This window comes from Haliaeetus albicilla, chromosome 3, assembly GCF_947461875.1.
Source record: "Haliaeetus albicilla chromosome 3, bHalAlb1.1, whole genome shotgun sequence".
NCBI lineage: Eukaryota > Metazoa > Chordata > Aves > Accipitriformes > Accipitridae > Haliaeetus > Haliaeetus albicilla.
The window spans coordinates 65,534,057-65,553,190 of NC_091485.1; the positions used below are offsets into that span (position 1 = coordinate 65,534,057).

The 19,134-nt window shown below is 45.9% G+C and overlaps 1 long non-coding RNA gene across 1 annotated transcript; it reads left to right on the forward strand.

The window, feature by feature from the left end:
* The first annotated feature begins 9,482 nt into the window (after positions 1-9,482).
* Positions 9,483-10,422, forward strand: LOC138684603 (uncharacterized). The gene is made up of 3 exons (XR_011323853.1): positions 9,483-9,812; positions 9,921-10,174; positions 10,292-10,422. It is a non-coding gene; the product is annotated as an uncharacterized lncRNA (long non-coding RNA).
* Positions 10,423-19,134: the final 8,712 nt, after the last annotated feature.

Consider the following 19,134-nt stretch of genomic DNA (forward strand, 5'->3'; position numbering starts at 1 on the left):
GACTAAAAGGGGGCCTACAGAAAAGATGGGGAGGGACTCTTTATCAGAGAGTGTAGTGATAGGATGAGGGGTAATGGTTTTAAACTGAAAGAGGGTAGATTTAGATTAGATGTAAGGAAGCAGTTCTTTACTGTGAGGGTGGTGAGGCACTGGAACAGGTTGCCCAGAGAAGTTGTGGATGCCCCATCCCTGGAAGTGTTCAAGGCCAGGTTGGATGGGGCTTTGAGCAACCTGGTCTAGTGGAAGGTGTCCCTGCCCATGGCAGGGGGGCTGGAACTAGGTGATCTTTAAGGTCCCTTCCAGTCCATACCATTCTATGGTTCTATGCTGGGCAGAGGCCTCTGGAAAAGCAATGCAGTCTTTACCTCTCTTCTTCCCATCAGCTTGACCTCAGTCTTGCTATCTTCAGCACCCGTCAGCTGCTCTTTACCCAGGTGCTAATCTTGCTCAGGCACTGAGACAGCTGAGCGATGGTCCAGCTGCCCCCCCCCCACCTTGCCAGGAAACAGGTGTCCAGATCTTTTGACCCCTGCAAATGATTGCATTTAATTATTTCTGGAAATTTTCCACTGTGGTCTTAGCGTGATTCTTCCAGAAATCAGGTTCATCTTTGCTAGGAAGCTGTCGTGTGTCTCAGGCAAAGGTCAGGATGAATCACTTCGGAAAGCACTCCAGCTGCAATGGACACCCAGCACCGGGTGAGTGGAGGCATGTCCATGGTTTGGCACTTACTTAAACACAAAGCCCTGAACAGCCCCAGCACTTCTCGGAGTCAATGGGATGACTTGCATAGAGCAACAAATGCCGGGTATGACTGTAAGCAGTTCAAAAGCCAGCGGTAGATGGATCACGGTCTCACAGCTGTGAGATTAAAAGGGTTATGGATTCATTTGGAAACAACTAGCAGGAGTGACTTTGTAACAGACAGGATTATTTAGTCTCACCACATGCCAAACATAGACAAAATACAGGTCAGCACTGAGATTCTTCTAGTGACCGTCACATAAACCACCCAACAGGATAACGCACCGATGCACTGGATAATGCACTTTCCTTAGGTATGTTTGCAGCCAGTGAGGGACATGTGCAGCCCTCAAAAGCAGAGGGAGAAATTCTTCAGTTAAAGACCTAATAGGGAGGAGTTCAGTTGGGAAGCAATCAACCAAAACAAAAAAAGTATGCGGATAATGGTACAGCCATGATCCAGGCTGTTGCAGCAGTTCAAAGTAAGGAGAAATAAATCACTCTGTGTGTGTATAGAAAATGCATGCTCTGAAAACACACAGGAACAGCTTCTCATCTCTTATCTGCTTCCTAGGCTGGGCAGCCTAAGGGAGCTGGAGTTTTCCTTTATGGGCCAGCTGAGGATGCTCTTGGTGACAAGGACACACAGCATGATACCAATGGAGCCATCTCATAACCCAGTTGCTCCTCCTTTGCTAGCAAAGTGTCAAAAAATGCCAGGGAGTTACAGAGGCAAAGACAACCAGGGATGGGAACGACCAGCATGCTGCTGAGTTGTCTGCTGTGAGCCCTTGTGGGTCCTACCCCATTGGTGCAAGTTAGAAAGGCTTCACTCAAACCAGATGCCTCTGAGAAAGCAGAGAGCTGCAATTAAACCCTGGCAGCCCCACCATGTCTTCTGCAGGGAAGAGCCGGTTTCTGTGCATGGGGTATCTGGTCCCAGAGATCCCACGTGCAGAAAATCCCCAGCTGGATCATAAGGGTATATCCAGAAGTTTTGCTCTGACACGAACTATAATGCAACTATATTCAGGATATACTCAGGAGTTTTGCTCTGACATAAATTATAACGCAACCACTGCAATCTGCAGCAAAGTTAGGCTTGGCCTGCCCAGCAGCCCACTGCATTGCCATCCTGCTTGCTGCGTGCTGGGTCAAACCTAGAGATCCTAACTCAGTGTTCACCCAGTGGAGCCTGAGGAGTAACCCAGGGAGAAATTTTCCAGTGCATGCAACATTCCTGTCTAAATCAATGGGAACTGTAGAGTCTGGCCTGAAGTCAGGATTTCAGGATTTGACCCAATTTAACCTTGGCATAAATAGTTGCCCAACTCCAAATTTTTTTTTGTGAGGCTCAACAATTAACTTTCAAAACAGCTTTAAAAAAAAAAAAAAAAAGCGGCTGGGGTTCAGAAGTGCTGTGTTAGCCAGCAGTGTTTTGTTAAAGTTACTTCCACTATTATGGTATTTGTTGGCGTCAGCACTTTGTGCAAAGTAAAGCGCTGCTCTGGGCTCTCCATCCAGGGCAGAGCTGTATGAGCCCAGGGCAGAAGTTGTGACTCTTCCCATATTGGACACACAGCCGTGGTAGTTCCTTTTACCGAATTCAACCATCGGGTTTTTTTTTTTACTCACTGCAGTGAAATTCAACCATGTGTAAAATGCAAGGACTGCTCATTGCTCTGGTCCGATGAGTCCCAGTGTTGAAGGTTTACTGGAGAGGCTTTGGGGGGGACCGAGGGGTGGGATAAGAAGATGGGAAGAAGCGGGAGATGTTTAAACCCTTGCAGAGGGGTGAGCTTTGCCTTGGGGACTCACACCCTCTCTGTCCCTTCTTGTTTCTGTCAGGGAAAGGATACCGCTTCCCAGGCTGTTTTCAGGAACCTCTTTCAAAGAGCTGATGCAGATATAAAGCTCTTTTTTTTTTTTACTCACCTTCCACCCACAACAAAAGACATCATTTCAACCTTAAAGATTTTATTGTTTTAATTACTGCACTGCATCTTGGAGTTTACTATGCCACTACTTGTTAATATATTTAATAGAGCACAGGGGATGCCAACACCATCGGAGCCTGCTGGCATTTTGTTTCACCTCAGATCCTGACTTGTTACCCTGTGCTGGGCAGTCCCGTGGCTCCGGATCCGACCCGGGCAGCAGCTGCCAGGGATGGGTGTCTGGCTGCGGTGGCAGCCGCTGCGATGGGAAGGACAAGCCCAGCACTGAGAAGTCACTCGTAGCCCTGTTGTGCCCGTTAGGCAAAACCAAATGTATTTTCAGGGAAAACTGGTTTTATTTCCCCTGGGGCAAGTACATGCATCATTTCTTTCAGGTTTAGAATAAAATCGGTGGGATGGTCAGCTGCAGGGTGTTAAGTAGGAGTGGGTTTTAATCCATGTTTAAGTGCTTTACTTAGTTTCGGTTCAAAACTCTGTCCTGATTTTTAACACTTCCAACTACGAGACATCTGGGCTCTTCAGCTGTGGCTTCACTTGCAAAGGACCATGAAAATAAGAGAACAATGGCGATTTTGGCAGTAAAACTAGCCCACGGAGGTTTAAGAGGCACGTGGACATCCTGCCTCAGCTCTCTGACGTGTTTTGGCACTGGAAGCATTGCGTGCCTTGGTGTGTGTGATGGCACAAGAGATGCTTAGGAAGAACGTGGCTTCTCCCTTGCAGCACCCATCAGGCGGGGTCATCAGTTTTGCATTTAACATAGGCCTGGGCAACTTTTGGCCTATGAAGCAATTTCCCCCTCACGGCATTGAGCCCTGGGCTGCCGAGGAACACAGGGGAGGATGAAGGTGAGACTGGGAGCTGTGGTGGCCGGGGGACGAAGAGTGCAGTTGCGGAGGGGAGATCCAGGATGGGAGCGCTTGAGGGTGGGAATTTTGCTGGCGATGCCAGGGTTGCCTGGGCTGCTGGTCATGTTTTATAGTCGTGTGGGTGATGCCAGGCCACCGGCCACTTTGCTCCCACTGCCCCTTGCCTCAATAAGCAACTGGAGCTCAGCCTTTGGGCTTATTCAGACCAGGGAGGGGAGAAAAGGGGGTGGCGGGGCACGTGTTTGGATGACTCTGAGGTTGCACCCAGCCTACTGAAAGCCAAGAAGAGCTCTTTGACTCACTCTCTGGGCTTGCAAGGGTGAGCAGAGAACGGGAGGGGTTCAGTAATAGTGAAAATCTCAGATTCGTGTAGGAACTTTTTACTTTTAGCCTTTTACTTTCCCCTCCGCCTCCCCGCCTGTGACTCAACGCCATCACCGCACGGCAGCGTAACTCCAGGCACACAATCGTCCTCCAGATATTACGACTGTCAGGCAAACAGATTGCTCACTCCATTCCATACTCGGCTGAAAGGATTACAATATAGATTAGGATCAGGATTGCCTTCCTAATGTTCTCAGCCTCAAAACAGGTGTAAGGGGATAACACGTGAGGGAAATTATTTGCCAGTGGAGAATCTCTCCAGGAGGAATTGTTGGATAAATACTAACTGGAGATTGGGATCAGGCAGCTGCTGAGTTAGGCTTTTCCCACTCGGAGGTAGTCTGAGAGCAGCATTACAGGCTGCAGGCCCGTGCAAAGCAAAAATGCCGTTGCATGCATGCATGATGGTAATTGCCTGTGCACTCACACACTGCATCCTGAGAGACTCTGGTAAAATGGTAATAAAATAATGGAAAAAAGAACTGAACACACTCCTTTGCCAGTGAAGCGGACAACGTATGTACTCGCTGTTGGAGGTGGGTTAAAGAATGGAGTGAAAAGCGTGACTACAGCAAGATCCCAAGGATTCATGCATATATACAGCCTTTTGTTCAGGTAATCCTACATATGTTGAGGTTGTCTGAGAACTGCAAATGCAAAGAAAGAGCCACAGGTCCAAAGTCAATACGTATTACCGAGAGCCTGGCATCTTTGTTACGGAGTATTATTAACTCTAGCCTGCATGTGTGGGATATCAATTTAGATACTTTCCTGTAAATACATCTGTGCTGGAAAGTTCAGATTGGATTCAGCATGTATTTCTCGCCTACTTTTTTCAGCTGGATAGACTTAAGCAAACTGAGATCATGTGACTTGCCAAAACCACCCAGTGAGTCATTGGCTCAGCCCAGATTAGATCTCAGGAGCTTTCTAGCTTTGATCTAGCCACAAGACCACATGGCCTCTTTCTATAGTCTTTGATGAAAGGCTACATAAACACACATAAGGGAGTTTACTAAATTTTTTTGGAGGTTCTGAAAAAAGTTTTGCCCCTGCGGCAAGCAAAATTGGAATGGGCTATAAACGGGTGCCATGCACGTATCTGCCGGAGTAAAAAAAGTAACCGGGAGAAAAGTATATGTCCGAACACCTGAAAGAAAAACTGTGCAAATGACAACAGGATGCTCTGGATAATAGTGCGTGGATGCTGTACCTGCCATATGGGTCTTTCCACAAGAGCTGGTTACCTTATAAAGAGGCATTGTTGCGTCATCCTTCAGAAAGTATAAACACATTAAGCAATGTTATTCTCTAAAACATCAACACATGAGCTACTTACAATGGACTAAAAAGTCATTGTTGCTTTGAGGATGTATTTGTCCCAAGTGATTCATAACAATCTGTGGCACTGAGGCTATGAAGACTTCTAAAGGATGCCTCCACTTCCAGGCAAGTATCCACGGAAACAAGCCCACAAGTTTGCTTTGTTTGCCTTCTTTTACCTAGGATAACCTTTTAAGCTGCTTTGTAGACAGCCAGGCTTCCTGACTGAAGCAGATGTCTATCCCCTCCGGATGCTGGGCTTCGCTTTCTATACCTGCTGCTGACCACTGCAATCCCTCCTGGAGGAAGGGCAGCGGTGCCTTTGGTGGGGCCGGATGAAGATGAGGACATCTCGGTGGCAGTAGCTCCTATAGTACAGTACTAATGTGGTTCCAGAGGCGGCTGCCAAGAATTGCTTGCCCATGCCTGCCTGCGCCAGGAGATGCGTGGAATGACGAAACCGAAGCTAGCGGAGGGCAGGGGCCGTGTCGCCGCGACCCGGGGATTTGGAGCAGGACCTGAGAGCAGCTCAGATACCCTCGTGCTCTCAGGATGGGCAGCTCAATTAGGCAAAGTCCATCCTTTGGCAAGGGAAAGCTCGATTGTGACCACCGATGCCAGAAGACTGTTTAGGCCCGTATATCATCTTTTTAAAATTATTTTCTCCCCCCGCCCCCCCAGCCTCCCTGTCCTTCTGAAATCAACTCTGACATGTAGGGAGACATCCTATAATATTTTGGATCCTGTGTAGCCCCCATGGCCGCCTGGAATTTAGCTCTCAGTTTTCAGAGAGACCCACGTCATTAGGGTAAACCAGTGTGTGTGTGTCTGTGTCAACACATAACAAAACACATTGTACGCACCCTGAGCTCAGGAACTAATACGTGCTCTGGCAGGCAGACAGCTGTACCAGCGAGAGCACAGGGTTATAAGCAAAGGCAATATTGTCTCCTGTGGGACTAATAAAGACAAAAGACAAAGCAACTGTTTACTGTACTATTGAGGGGGCTGTTTGGGACACTGTACTGGGGAATGCAGCAGCTATTGTCACATGGTCATTAAGCACAGGTAAATGTTCAACCTGAAAAGCTTACGGAAACTCAACCCCAAACTGTACACAGATGTTCTGGGCACTGAGGAAAGCGCATAGCTGAGGCATGTTGGAGAAGCTTGTCTGCTGTCCTCCTCATACTGGTATTAGCTCATCCTACCTTCTTGATTTGAATCAGTTGAACAGCATCCACATTGACTCATGCTTTCTATTCACATCAGTTGTAGAGATGCAGAGTCAGACCCTTTCTGATGCCCTGGGGAACCCAGTTCCTCTGTGCTTCTGCACCAGGACTGGGCTCTGTACAGCTGCCAAGCTCTAAAAGCCTGCACAGCATTTGTGCCCAGTACCAGCAGGAAATGTCTTCCTTCTGGTTCTGCAAGTAACAAGATGTGATTTATGGAGTGAAGTTCTACTTAATAAAACTGGAAATGAGATACTGATGGGTGGCTGTGAGAAGACCACCTCACTGCACAAGAGAACAGGGTGTTCAGTCCTCCAGTCACCTCTTCACAGCTCAGAGGAGGAAACCCCACCAAGATTTTAATTTGCTGGTAGTTGGGTCACTTCATCCAGCCAACAGCAGTTCCCCAGAGTTTAAAAAAATAGGGGGTCATTTCTTAAACTTCAGACAGCTCTGGCTGACTCAAAAGAGAGCCTCCTCCTGATGGAAATGGAAGGATTAATCACTCAATCTAAAAATTAGAAGTTGTTTTTGTACCACAGATCGTAATCAAATTAGATTTATCTCATGCAAGTAGATTAGAGCACTAATTATCAGCCTATGTATGCAGTGTGCACACACACATCTGTGAACGTAAACACCGTATGTTTCTATATTCAGAAATACACACAAGGTTGAACCCAAAAACCCAAGTGGAGGTTATTACTGCCCTGTGCGGGGAGGAGGATCTCCACATCTGTGGTGCTGAACAATCTCCACATCTGTGGTGCTGAACAATCTCCACTTCATCAATGGCTTTTGATGCTTCACACATCTGGGCTTGTCCATAAAGATGGTATCTTGGAGGTGGAAGATTTGGCAAAGCTTGTGGTGGTGGTGGAACAACAGTTAAGCCATAGACAAGTGTATGGCCTGGTAGGAGTGGAAGAAATTGCATTGAACGTTGGGTTTCTGCCAATGAAACATTAGTAGCCATGGGGCAAGTTAAGCCCTTGTGACCTTGTGGTCAAATTTCTAGCTGTAGCCTCTTCAGGAGAAAATCCAAGTGATGCTGGTGCCCTTGTTGAAGTCAGCAGACCTGAAGAACATGTATCATTGTCAGAAGCCCAAGCACACACTGACAAACTTCATCACTTCTTGGAGACACAGGCTGGTACATCACATTACTTCACTGTGACTGATGGAACTGAGACCTCTGCGGAGCAGCAAAGAGCACCGTCCGGGGGACAAAGATCACTGACTTTTTTTTAGTAATGACATGACTGAAGGCCTGCTCACCATATCGAGGGTGGGTTAAATGCACTCTCTCACTCCAGTGTCATAACAGCACATTGCCAAGTCTGTTCTTTGGTGTTCCCACTTCATACAAATTATTGCTAACATGACCATTTTTTTTTGTGGTCCCCTTGTGTCTCAGTTTTCAAGGTTGTGCTGTGTTTATGTGTGTGTGCATTTGTGTGTGTATGCACATATTTAAAGCAGTTGCTGGCGTAGTTGTCTGGGAACATAAAAGTAAAATGTGAAGTGTTAATGAAAACTGGAAATTATCCAGGACTTCTCTACTGGATGTTCAAAAATCCATGATATCATGGAGGTGGAAAATAGATATGTGGGGTAAGAAAAACCCTGTTTAAAAAGAGATGTAGAAAGAACAATATAACATGAAGAAATGATGTATAAAGCAGGCAACCCCCACCAGGAAACAGAAAAACGATGATTATAAATTACAAGTCAAAGCAATGTAAGTAAGTGATTGATAAAAGGAAACCAAAGGATTAATAGATTATCAACAGCCAGTGGAGTGAAAGAAATGGAGAAAACATTCAAAAAATCATGTCAGGAACAATGTTGCCTCCTCTCTCAAACCCATCCCCATAGCAGTATAGATCAATTGTTAAATGTAGATGGTAAAATCATAAACAGTGGTGCAAAAAAAAGGGAGAAATATTCAACAGCTATTTCTGCTCTGTGTTTGGAAAGGAGCGGGATATTCATCCCATATGATGTAGCGGATGGAGTACAACGTTTACCATCTGGAACCACGGAGGTTGTGAGGCAGCATCTGCTAAAATTAAACATTTTTCACATCATCTGGCCTGGCTATCTTTGGGTCTTAAAGGAGCCAGCTAAAATGCTTGGTGAAGTTTTATATTTACAAATCTGGGGAAATTCCAAAGACATGGGAGATTGCCAGGGCAGCTCTGGGACTTAATAGGTGTAAAAGGGACACTCCGGGGAGCAATAGGCTGGTTAGCGGGACAGTATCCCTTGACACAATTGCCAAGAGTTAATTCAGGCCTCCAACAACAGTGCATTAGAAGCTAAAAATAAAACCAATGCTAATCAGCAGGGTTTTGTGGAAGGTAAATCTTGTCAAAGAAACCTGTTGTCTTTTTCTCCAGACAAGATTAGAGATCTGGTTGACACAGTATTCTTGGCTTTCTCCACCACATGACAGGTTGATTAATGAGCTTGCATTATATGGGATAAATAGGGCACACACTACCTGGATTAAAAGTTGGCTGAGTGACAGATGTAAAAAAGTAGTTATTAATGGGGAGTTAATGGGGAAGCAGCAGACCAGGGATGTTTGAAGGGGCAAAGTCAGCCACATGGAGCTCAGTGTTTCTGTAGCTTTGGTCTGGGTAATTCAAACATCTCCATCCTATGGTAAAGGGTTAGAGAGCCTAACGTTGCACATTTGTCTTGGCAAGATCTTGTCTGTTTGCACAGCACTAAGATACATCTGAGCAATTACCTCCGTTATCCAGGTAGAAAAGCAAGGAGGTAACAGAGATGGGCCGCTATTTTAGGAAGCTGTGAGAAACAGCGGCTGCTGAGAAACCAGCTGCTTTTTAAGGGACAGTTTGGGCAGGCAATATCAAATTTCTGGCCTGACAAACCCACCAAGGCCATAAGCAAATCAGTAGCAGAGCTGGGAAGATAGCTCAGCAGTCACTGGCTCCGGGCCTGACCCAGGATGATTCACTTATCTTACACATGTTGCATTTTTCCATGCAGGGAGCAGGCATTGACATCAGCAGAGCCCAGAAGAACTTCTCCCACTGACCAGCACTGATTGTTCACTCTCTTCCCAGCACAAGCCTCAACTTCCACCATCAAATAGCTGGAGCAGCACTTCATTTAAAAAAAATCCAACATCCTCCTTTACTAAATGTTTGGTAAAAGATTAAAGAGACAAGTTCTTGTATGCTAATGTGCTCATCAAGTATTTGCTCCTATTTATCACTTCACTTGCCTTGTTGTCTCTCCGGACAACTCGACTAGTCACAGGAAATGTGAGTTTGCAGGGTGCCGCACAGGCGGATGTGACTGTTAAACACAGATGTAGGAAGAAGCCAGGTAAGGTAAACTTTATTATGTGCATTAATATTTTGTTTCTACAGCTGGCAGAGCAAAAAACTTGTGTCTCAAAGTTTGCCAGTACCCTGTCAGCAGCAGGTAGTACCTGGTTTAATGCTGAGGGCTGGCTGCCAGTCTGCAAGTAGAGCCCTGTTTTGTCCTGGGAAGGCTGGAGAAGAAACAAGAAACCCCTTGGGAATGCAGTGCTTACGGCAGAGCTACCCTGCACCCTCCCTCCAAGTGCTGCTCCCTGCCAGGCTTGTGCATGGCAGGGAGAGAACCAATAGCTGTTCTGAAGGTGAGGGCGAAATAGTCTTTATAAAAAAAAGAAGTGGGAAATGCGGTGAAATAACTGGCTTGCAAATGTTTTATTATCTGTTGGAAACCAGCAAGATTGATTTTATTTCCTCTGCAGTGCCTGTGCTTCACATAGGAGAGCTGCCAGCTATGATATCTCCCCTCGGATCAACAACCCAGAGAGCAGGAATAACCGACAGCTGGACCCATTTGGGCTTTTCATTAAAAAAAACCCAACAACAAAAAAACCCAACTGTGATTAATAAACAAAACATAGGGCAGAAAGCATCATACTGGGTATGCTCCGGGAAGGGCAGGGTGGTTACCAGTGGCATTGGGGATAGCGGCAGGAGCAGTGGCAATGAAGATAGGGGTAGAAATCCCCTCTGGGTGCAGGGGTCCCTAGGGGCAGGGGAGCTGAAACTCAGCGCTTGCCCACACGGCAGCTGAGGTGCCGAGCTCAGAGGGCAACCGGGAAGCCCTACCTGGCTGCACCCCTGTAACAATACGTCCTGGCATTTATTTTTATCAGTAACAGCACTCTCCATGCTGTAATTACAGCCAATCGCCCGGGAATATCAGCAGAAACTCTAACCCCTCCAGCAGTACGACTGCAACAAAACCCAGGTATGCAGCTGGCGCACCCCGCTGCTGCCTCCTGAGGTCCCAGCGCAGGACTGAACCCCTGGCCATCTCGTTATAGTGGCAATGGCTAGCTTCTTCTGGAGACCCCAGCATGCACCCACCCACACCCTGCAAGTGAATGCCGAGAGCATGGTCAGGGTAATAACTAAAAGATAACGTGGCGGGGGTAGGAGAACCTCCTGGGGACCCTCAGGGCTCGGGCGCAGCTGCAGCATCGTGAGTGAGACTCTTCCCCTGGTCATCGGAGACACCTCCGTGGAGGTGGGGTGACTGGGCAAGGAAGCCTTGCCAGCAGCATGCTGGGGACAGGGCACTTGCTGAGGTGTTCCAATACCCCTGTTTGTTCACTCACCACACCCTTGGATGAGGAAAGCCTTATCGTTCCCAGTTATCTCAAAATTGCCCGCAATGCCAGACAGCATGACATGAGATGCAGACAAAAGCACTGATGCACACTGGAAAAAAAATAGCCAGGACTCATTTCTAAAGGGTGGAGGTGGAGACCCCCCTTCCTTATCTGCTCACACCAGGACGAAGCTGCAGAAGTTGCCCCGGACACCGCCAACACGCACAGCTTCTCCTGATGTGAAGGTGCAGGGGCTGCCATCCTTCCATGGCTCTTACACCCCTGAGGCGTCCTGGAAAGACCATCCGCCTTCCTGGTGGATTAGGGTAGTTTCAGAGCCTGCCTGCCCCTGGAGATCCACTAAGAGGACCTGGCAGCATTTACACATTTTCCCAGAAACTGCTTCATTTCTTCCTTTTGCAGGGGATGGGCTGATAGCTCTTGGTTAAATTAAACCTCTCTTCACCTCCTTGGGGCTCAGCTCTGTCGCTGTCAGATGAGTGCTCACATACTGTCCTTCACAAACCGATGGCCAATCCTCCTCTCAGCTACCTGTTTGAGTGGAAATCCCTGTTTCTTTCCTGGAAGCAGTGCACTACAGCCCCTGGCATGTTACTGTACGTGAAATTAAATTTAAACACAATCAATGTGTGTGTCAGTGCTGGTTTCTGGTTGAGATCATTTACTGTGAGAGCGAGTAGCGTGTCCTGACTCCAATGTTTTTCCTCTAGGCAAGGCTTAACACACATTTCAAGAGCACCAGATTCATGGGAGAATCCCAGAGTGGTGGCATTTCTGTGTCTCCATCTGGTGCACAGACACCCCAGTATGCTGCATGCTAAGACATCTCCTGCCATATTTGTAAATAATACTAATTACTCTGAGCTCCTTCAGAAGCACTGGAATTAGAGGGAATAATGAGCAAACTCCAAAGCTGTGCTTCTGAGGGGTTGCAAGCCTGGGTTAATCAGTGTTACTGAGCTCAGAAAACTCAGCAGCTGCAGTGGTGCTGCAAAGCCCCGAAAACAAAACACAGCCATGCCGGTGGGGCAGAATTGGCAGCCCTCACCTAGGCTCAGACCTCCCTAAAACTCCTCAGCGGTGAAGGAGGACATCAAAAGGCTCAGTTCTGAGCTCAGCTGAGGAGTTAAGCTGAAAAGGCTTTTTCTCTAGAAGCAGCAGTGGGAAGCAGAGGCCCCTGGGGAGGCTGCAGGATGAGCTGCCCTGGGGCTGACAGCAGCCCCAACATCGTAGCCATAGGAAGGGGCTCACATAGATGTGGGGTCCACAGCCGAGCTATGAGATCAGGAGTTTGTCAGGAGCAGTACATCAATGAAATCCATGAATCGATGCAGAGGATGTAATCTGTGCCTTGCAAGGCTGTGAATAGGCCACCAGCAGCTAAGGCTGTAATGCTGCAAGCAGGAGGCTCTGTTTCTGCTACAACCAGGCTGTGTAATTTTTCCAGATTGTTTGGTGCTGCTTTTTTTTTTTTTATCATAGAGAGGAAAAAGAAAAATCAATCATTTTCAAAGAGCATGGAAAAGGGCAAAGACCCTCTTTTTTTTTGTATAAAATACGTATTTTGCAATATTAAAAGAAATCTAATGCTTATGGCAAAATACCATTCATGGGTCAGGCACAATTGAACCTCACTTATGCCCAAGCACCAAGATTCATTTTGGTTTGTGCAGCTGCAAACTTTTCACTCGCTGCCTCAGCCACATGCATTAACCACGGGCTCTCCCCAACAGTGAGACACACCTTCATGCCGTGGTCAGTCCTGTGGGGCTGCCCATAGCACAGAAATAGCTGGGGGAGCTTCACAGGCGAGTTTTGCAGCCTGCACCGAGTTCTGGCTAAAGGCAGGTAGTCCCACATTGACTCAGCCGCTCTAACGTGGACACGTCCAGACTGCGGTGGCCAGGAGGTCAGCCTGTGAGGAGGACCTACGCCATGAAACGGGATTCAACGTGGGGCTGCCCGAGGTAGCTGCGGCCCAGCTGGCACCCCCACGGGGCACAGCGAGGGTCTGGCTAGCTCTGGGACGGAGAAGCCAAGCTGTATCGACACGGCGCTGCCTACGAGATCCCAAGCCCTGGCTCTTGGCAGCTACAGCCTGATTTGACTCGCCTGCTTCTGGACTCGACCTGGCTCCTGGCCAGCTTCGAGTGAATCTCTCAACACCGTGCTTCCCACACGTCCAACCCTGGGATTAGCATGGGCAGGGAAAGCTCCCATCTGCCTGCAACAGCCAATGTAGTCAGTCCTATAGGGGTTGATAATATATCCTGGATTTGCTAGAACACTTATCTCCCCAAACCTTTGAAACAGACACATCGTGTTTTGTGTTTGCAGCTTGTGTAAGGGTCCCTGTCCTTGACTGGCATTCCTTGGCAACACTGCAACATAAATACTAACAATATGCACTATAAATATATATTTTCTAGCAGCTGAGCCAAAATTGAATGAAGTCCATAGAGAGGCATAGACAGCCTCTGGTTTTACAGTGGGACATTTATTTTTGTTCTGAATAAAAAAAAATAATTACCATCTAACAAAAAGTTTTCTGGTCATAGTTGACTCTCAGGCTATGTCCATATTAGTATATTAAACAGCACACATTCCTGCGCCCTGATACACAATCATCCATGCTATTGAATAGTTAAAATGTTCCATTGTGCAGTGCTGGCCGGTGTTAACCAGCAGGCTTCCAAACAATTCCCAGGCACTGTTGTTTGGGAGTCAACAGAGGCTATTCAGCTCTCAATGGGCAGGTTGGATATGGCTACCCTGTTTTGATGGGTAAGGGAATTTAACTGCACGGACATGCTGTTCCATGCCAGTTGGCCTCAGGGTCAGAAATGGTCCCAAGCACGTTTATTTTACTGGTATAGACATAGCCTTTGGTTGTGACCACTTATTTAAGTGTGTGTAAACAGGTAATTAGGATTGCACAATTGTTGCTTGGATTAATTGTGTATACCAGATCTTTAAAAGAGGGTGGGTGCTCAGCACCCAATATGCACCTTTTTTTTTTAAAAAAAAGAAGCAGTAATTGTGTGTAATAAACACTTGAAAACCTGGCCCCAGGGGTCTGTGTAAGGCTGGCAGAATTCAATAGGAGTAGTTGACTTTGCTATTTCCATGGTGGTTTGGGTTGGGTTTTTTTGTTTGTTTGTTTTATCTTTATTGCAGTTTCTGAAATTTGTGGCTTATTGTGGCTGGCCAGATGGATGTGAGAGTAAAGAAAATTGGCTACTCAACATTTTTCAGAGAAAATTGCCAAGCTAGAAAGTGGAAGCCTTGAGAGTCCAGGAGGGGAAAAGAACAGGAATGGTTAAAAATGGAGGCCTGGGGCTATTGGAGCATCATGAGCTCTGGCTGTTGGAGACCTGGTCCACAGCACTAGAATCATGGCAGCAAGTGATTTAAACTGATTATTTAAATAGTGTTAATTAGCACGGTAACAAGAAACTTAATTTTTTTCACTGAGGATCATAATAGGATTTTTTTCTATTAGCAAAATATGTCTTCTTCATATTTCTTCAGCTCATTACATTACCTACTGCTCTTTAATTCACACTAGATTAATAGCCAGGAAGATTTCAAATGCAACTTGGTGTGTTTTACCATGTTCTTTCTTGATCAGCCTGGATACTTGGGGACTGCATTCCTCAAACTCTTTCCTGCTGTGCTGGTCATTCAGCGCAACCCCAGGACTAGGACAAATCCTGGATTACAGTGAGTTTCTGTCAGACTCATGACCCCACTTGAAGTTGCAGACACTCCAGTTGGGCTTTTGAGCCTTTTATTGGGAATCATGGTGTTAGTGTCAAATTTTTGAAAGTGTTCTTCAGTTCAAGTTGGCTCTAGTTTAACTGTACAGATAAGGTTGAGGGTTTTCTGATTCAGTTTATCTGTTTGCAAAATGAATATAAAGCTAATTAATTAATCATGAAAAAAACCTTATTCTGTATATAGATCCTTTTTTTCGTTCCTTGTAGGATTTCAGAACCTCTTCAAAATGTCACAAATAGTTCCCAGAGGTCACTTTATCTCCTGCTGAAGTACAGCCAGCTTTGGAGTGATCTGTGGCAAATATTTAACATTCCAGAGCAACAATTTAGGCTAGGAAGTGGAAAGGAAAGCCTTGTTCAATTGAAACTAGAGGGAGATTTCAGATAGGCCGGATATAAGTACCTCAGTTGTGCTTTGATTAATTACGGCTACCTCCCTAAGGTAGTCATAAGCTTGGTCACCTTTTATAAACAGTCATAAGAGGAAAGGAACTATAGAAAGGGAATTTCAGAATCATCCTTTGCAAACATGAATGAGTTAAACACTATCTGATAAGAAGGCAGTGTTTTGGGTTTTATTTTCAAAACATCCCATGTGTAAATGAGTAATGCAACGTTCAACCTCTTGAGCAAGTGGCCATGTACATAACAAGCTGTTTACTCAAGATACTTCCATCAAATACAATCAGGTTGCCTAAGTTTGCAAGCAAATGTTACAAGACCCCCGTTGCAACAGGTACGGACTGTAAAGGCCTCGCACAAAAGTCTAAGAAAGGATTAAAGCTAAATGTGACATGGATAGATAGTGAACATTGACGTACAGAAATGTTATCTCTGGGAAAACAGGGTCGGTGACAGGCGGGCTGCTGGAAAATAAAGCCTGACAGGGAGCCAGCAAGCGTAATACTCAGGGAAAACCTGCCAGTCAGGGGAAAGGTGAGAGAGGGGAAAGGTTTAGTGGGAGATTTTGCCCTTTTCTGTGACTGATTAGATCCTTCACAGCACAGAGCCTGGAGCAGTTTGATTTGATTTGACTGCTCAAGGCAGTCTGGCCTGGAAGTACACATGTTCTGCAAGAGCATGCACAATTTACTTTTAAAACTACATCTGATAAAAAAGACCCATGATATAATGTACCAGTTTATCTCAAGAAAGCCATAAAGCAGAGCAGTAATCAGGAAAAGATTCATAACAAAATGCCAGGACATAGATGTATTAAGATACCTGCATATTAAAATTCTTGGTCTTTCCAGATTTTGGCGCAGGAGCCATCAATTTCTGCTAGTCAGACGTTGTTCTCCAAGTGCTGACATTTAAAGGTGGGCATTTTGACTGTGTTATTCAAATTTACCCATACATTAGCAGGTCAATGTCCTCTATCTAATGCCAGACAGGAGAGCCAACTTATGGATCAGAAACTTGGAGCTGGGACAAGAGTTTCACAGGCCTGGCCAGTCCTGAGGTTCCAGTTCAAAGCTCTGACACATCTTTCTGCATCATTTCACTCTAGACTCTTCCATGAAGTAGGCATGCCTTGGGCAGTATTAAGATTGGCTGTATGTTTAAAACAGGGAGCAGAGGAGAGGAGAAGGAAGAGGTGGAAGGATGTCCACTTTCCAAACCCTGGAAAACTCTGGGAAAAGTATCGAAGAAACTGTTTGCAAGCTCAAGAGACGGGCAGCAGGCAACACGGATTTGTTAAAAGCAAGTCATGTAAAACGGATCTTTCCTTTCATAGTTGGGTAAAAGGTTTAGGGGATGGGGAGAAGGTAATGGTCCTCCATCTTGATTTTTGTCTTAATGTAGTCCCACATGACAGGCAAATACGCTCTAGAATAAAACACTATGTAATAGCTAGCAAAATGGCTTGTGCTTGGAAGATAACCTATTAGTTTAACTATAAGTTAATCACCATTGAATTGGAAAACTGTAACCAGTGGAGTTCTGTAAGCATCTGTCCTGGGTCACCCTTTTCTATAACAACCTGGGTGATGACAAAGCTGCATGTATGTTAGAAGCTGTGGTCAGAATTCAAAATATTTGGGACAAGTTGCAGAAATGGGCTGAAAAAGGAAGGGTTCAGTGGTGCAGGTGCAAAATGTTACATATGAGCAGAAATGGAGTAACTAGACCAATTTGGGACAGGGAACAATTGTTTAGCTGGCAGTTCTCTTTCGAGAAGACTCTAGGGTTATAGTAGATCACATGCTGAACATGAATCAGCAGTGTCATGGGATTGCAAAAAAGACAGACATTGTATTGGGTTCTGGTAAAAGGAATGCAGCTTGCGAGACAGATGAAGTCATCCTTCTGCTCTACTTATCATTGGTGAGGCCTTAGCTGGGGTATTATGTTGAGTCTGGGGCACTTCAGTAAAGATGTGGGTCAACTGGGAAGAGCCCAGAGGGGGGAAATAGGAATGATCAGAGATCTGAAAAGAATTACTTTGTCATGCTGAGACTGAAGAAATTGTGGTAAGCTTAGAGAAAACTGAAGTGGAACACAACAGCATTCTCCAAATACAAAAATTTAATTTTTTTAAATGTATAGTGCACTATAAAAGTGGCTAAAATTTAATTAGAAAAGATTCAGATTAGTAACTGGAAAAAAATCCCTAACAATCAAAGATAATGAAACACTAGAATCAATAGTAGAGCTTGAAGGACAAGCGAGGCAAACATGACAGGAATTACATAGGTACAGTTTCTTGTTTTTAAAGGATCTTTTTTTGAAACAAGGAGGATCATCTTTAGAGATCCTTCCCCTTCAGTTTAACTGGGGTATTGGACAGCATATTTTAGGTAACCCAGTAACACAGCGTCACATCGAGGCTGACGTTGGAAGGGGCCTCTAGAGATGGCCTAGCCCAACCTGCTGCTCAGAGTGGAGGTGACTAGAGATGGTGGCTCAGCCCTGTGTCCAGTCAGGTTTTTAATATCTCCAGGGGTTTAGAATCCACAATGTCTCTGTGCAACCTGCTCCAGTGTTTGACCACCCTCATATGATTTTTTTTTTTTTTTAATTTAACGGCATTTGCTGCATTTCAATTTGTGCCCATTGTCTCTTGTGCTGTCACTGGGTGCCACTGAGAAGAGCTTGGCTCCATCTTCTTAACTCCCCCCATCAGGTATTTATTCATATGGATAAGATGTCCCCTGAGCCTTCTTTTCAGGCGGAATGGTCCCAGTTCTCTCAGTCTTTCCTTGTATGACAGATGCTCCAACCCCTTAATCAGCCTCCTGACCTTTGTCTGGGATCAGTATGGCCAGTACACCCAGCACTGGACACAATGCTCCAGATCTGTCTCACCAGGGTTGAGCAGAGGAGTAGGATCAACTCCTGATGATGATCCATCATCCAGGTCATCAATGAAGATCTTGGAGTAGATCCCTGGGGTAGACCCACTAATGACTGGCCTCTAGCTGGGTTTATGCCAGTGATCACAAGATTTTAAACCCGGCAATTTAGCCAGTTGTCAGTCCACCTCACTATCCAGTTATCTAGTTTGTACTTCATCAGTTCATCTATGAGGATTTTATGGGAAACAGTGTCAAGACCCTTGCTAAAGTCAAGATAGACAACATTCACTGCTCTCCCTTCATCCACCAAGCCAGGCATCTCATCATAGACGTCTATTGGGTTGGTTAAGCACAATTTCCTGTTCATAAATCCATGCTAAATACTTCTAGTCACCTTCTTGCCCTTTCATATGTTTGGCAATGCTTTCCAGGATTATTTACTCCATCACCTCCCAGGGACTGAAGTGATGCACGCTAGATTGTAGTTCCCCAGTTCCTCCTCCTTGCCTGTGTTGAAGATAGGAGTGACATTTGCTTTCTTCCAGTCCACAGAAACCTCCCTGACTGCCATGACCTTTCAAAGATAACTGAAAGTGGCCTCACGACATTGGCCAGCTCCCTCAGCACTCGTGGGTACATCCTGTGGACTTGTGTATGTCTGCTTTAAATTACCTAACTTGGTCCTCACCCACCAATGATAAGTCTTCCATGCTGCAGACTTTCCTTCTGATCTCAGGGCCCTGGTATTCCTGAAGGCAGGTCTTACTAGCAAAAAGTGAGGTGAAGACAGCATAGAGTACCTTGGCCTTTTCCGTGCTCTTTTCACCATGTCCCGTGCCCCATTCAGCACCAGGCCTACATTTTCCCTAGT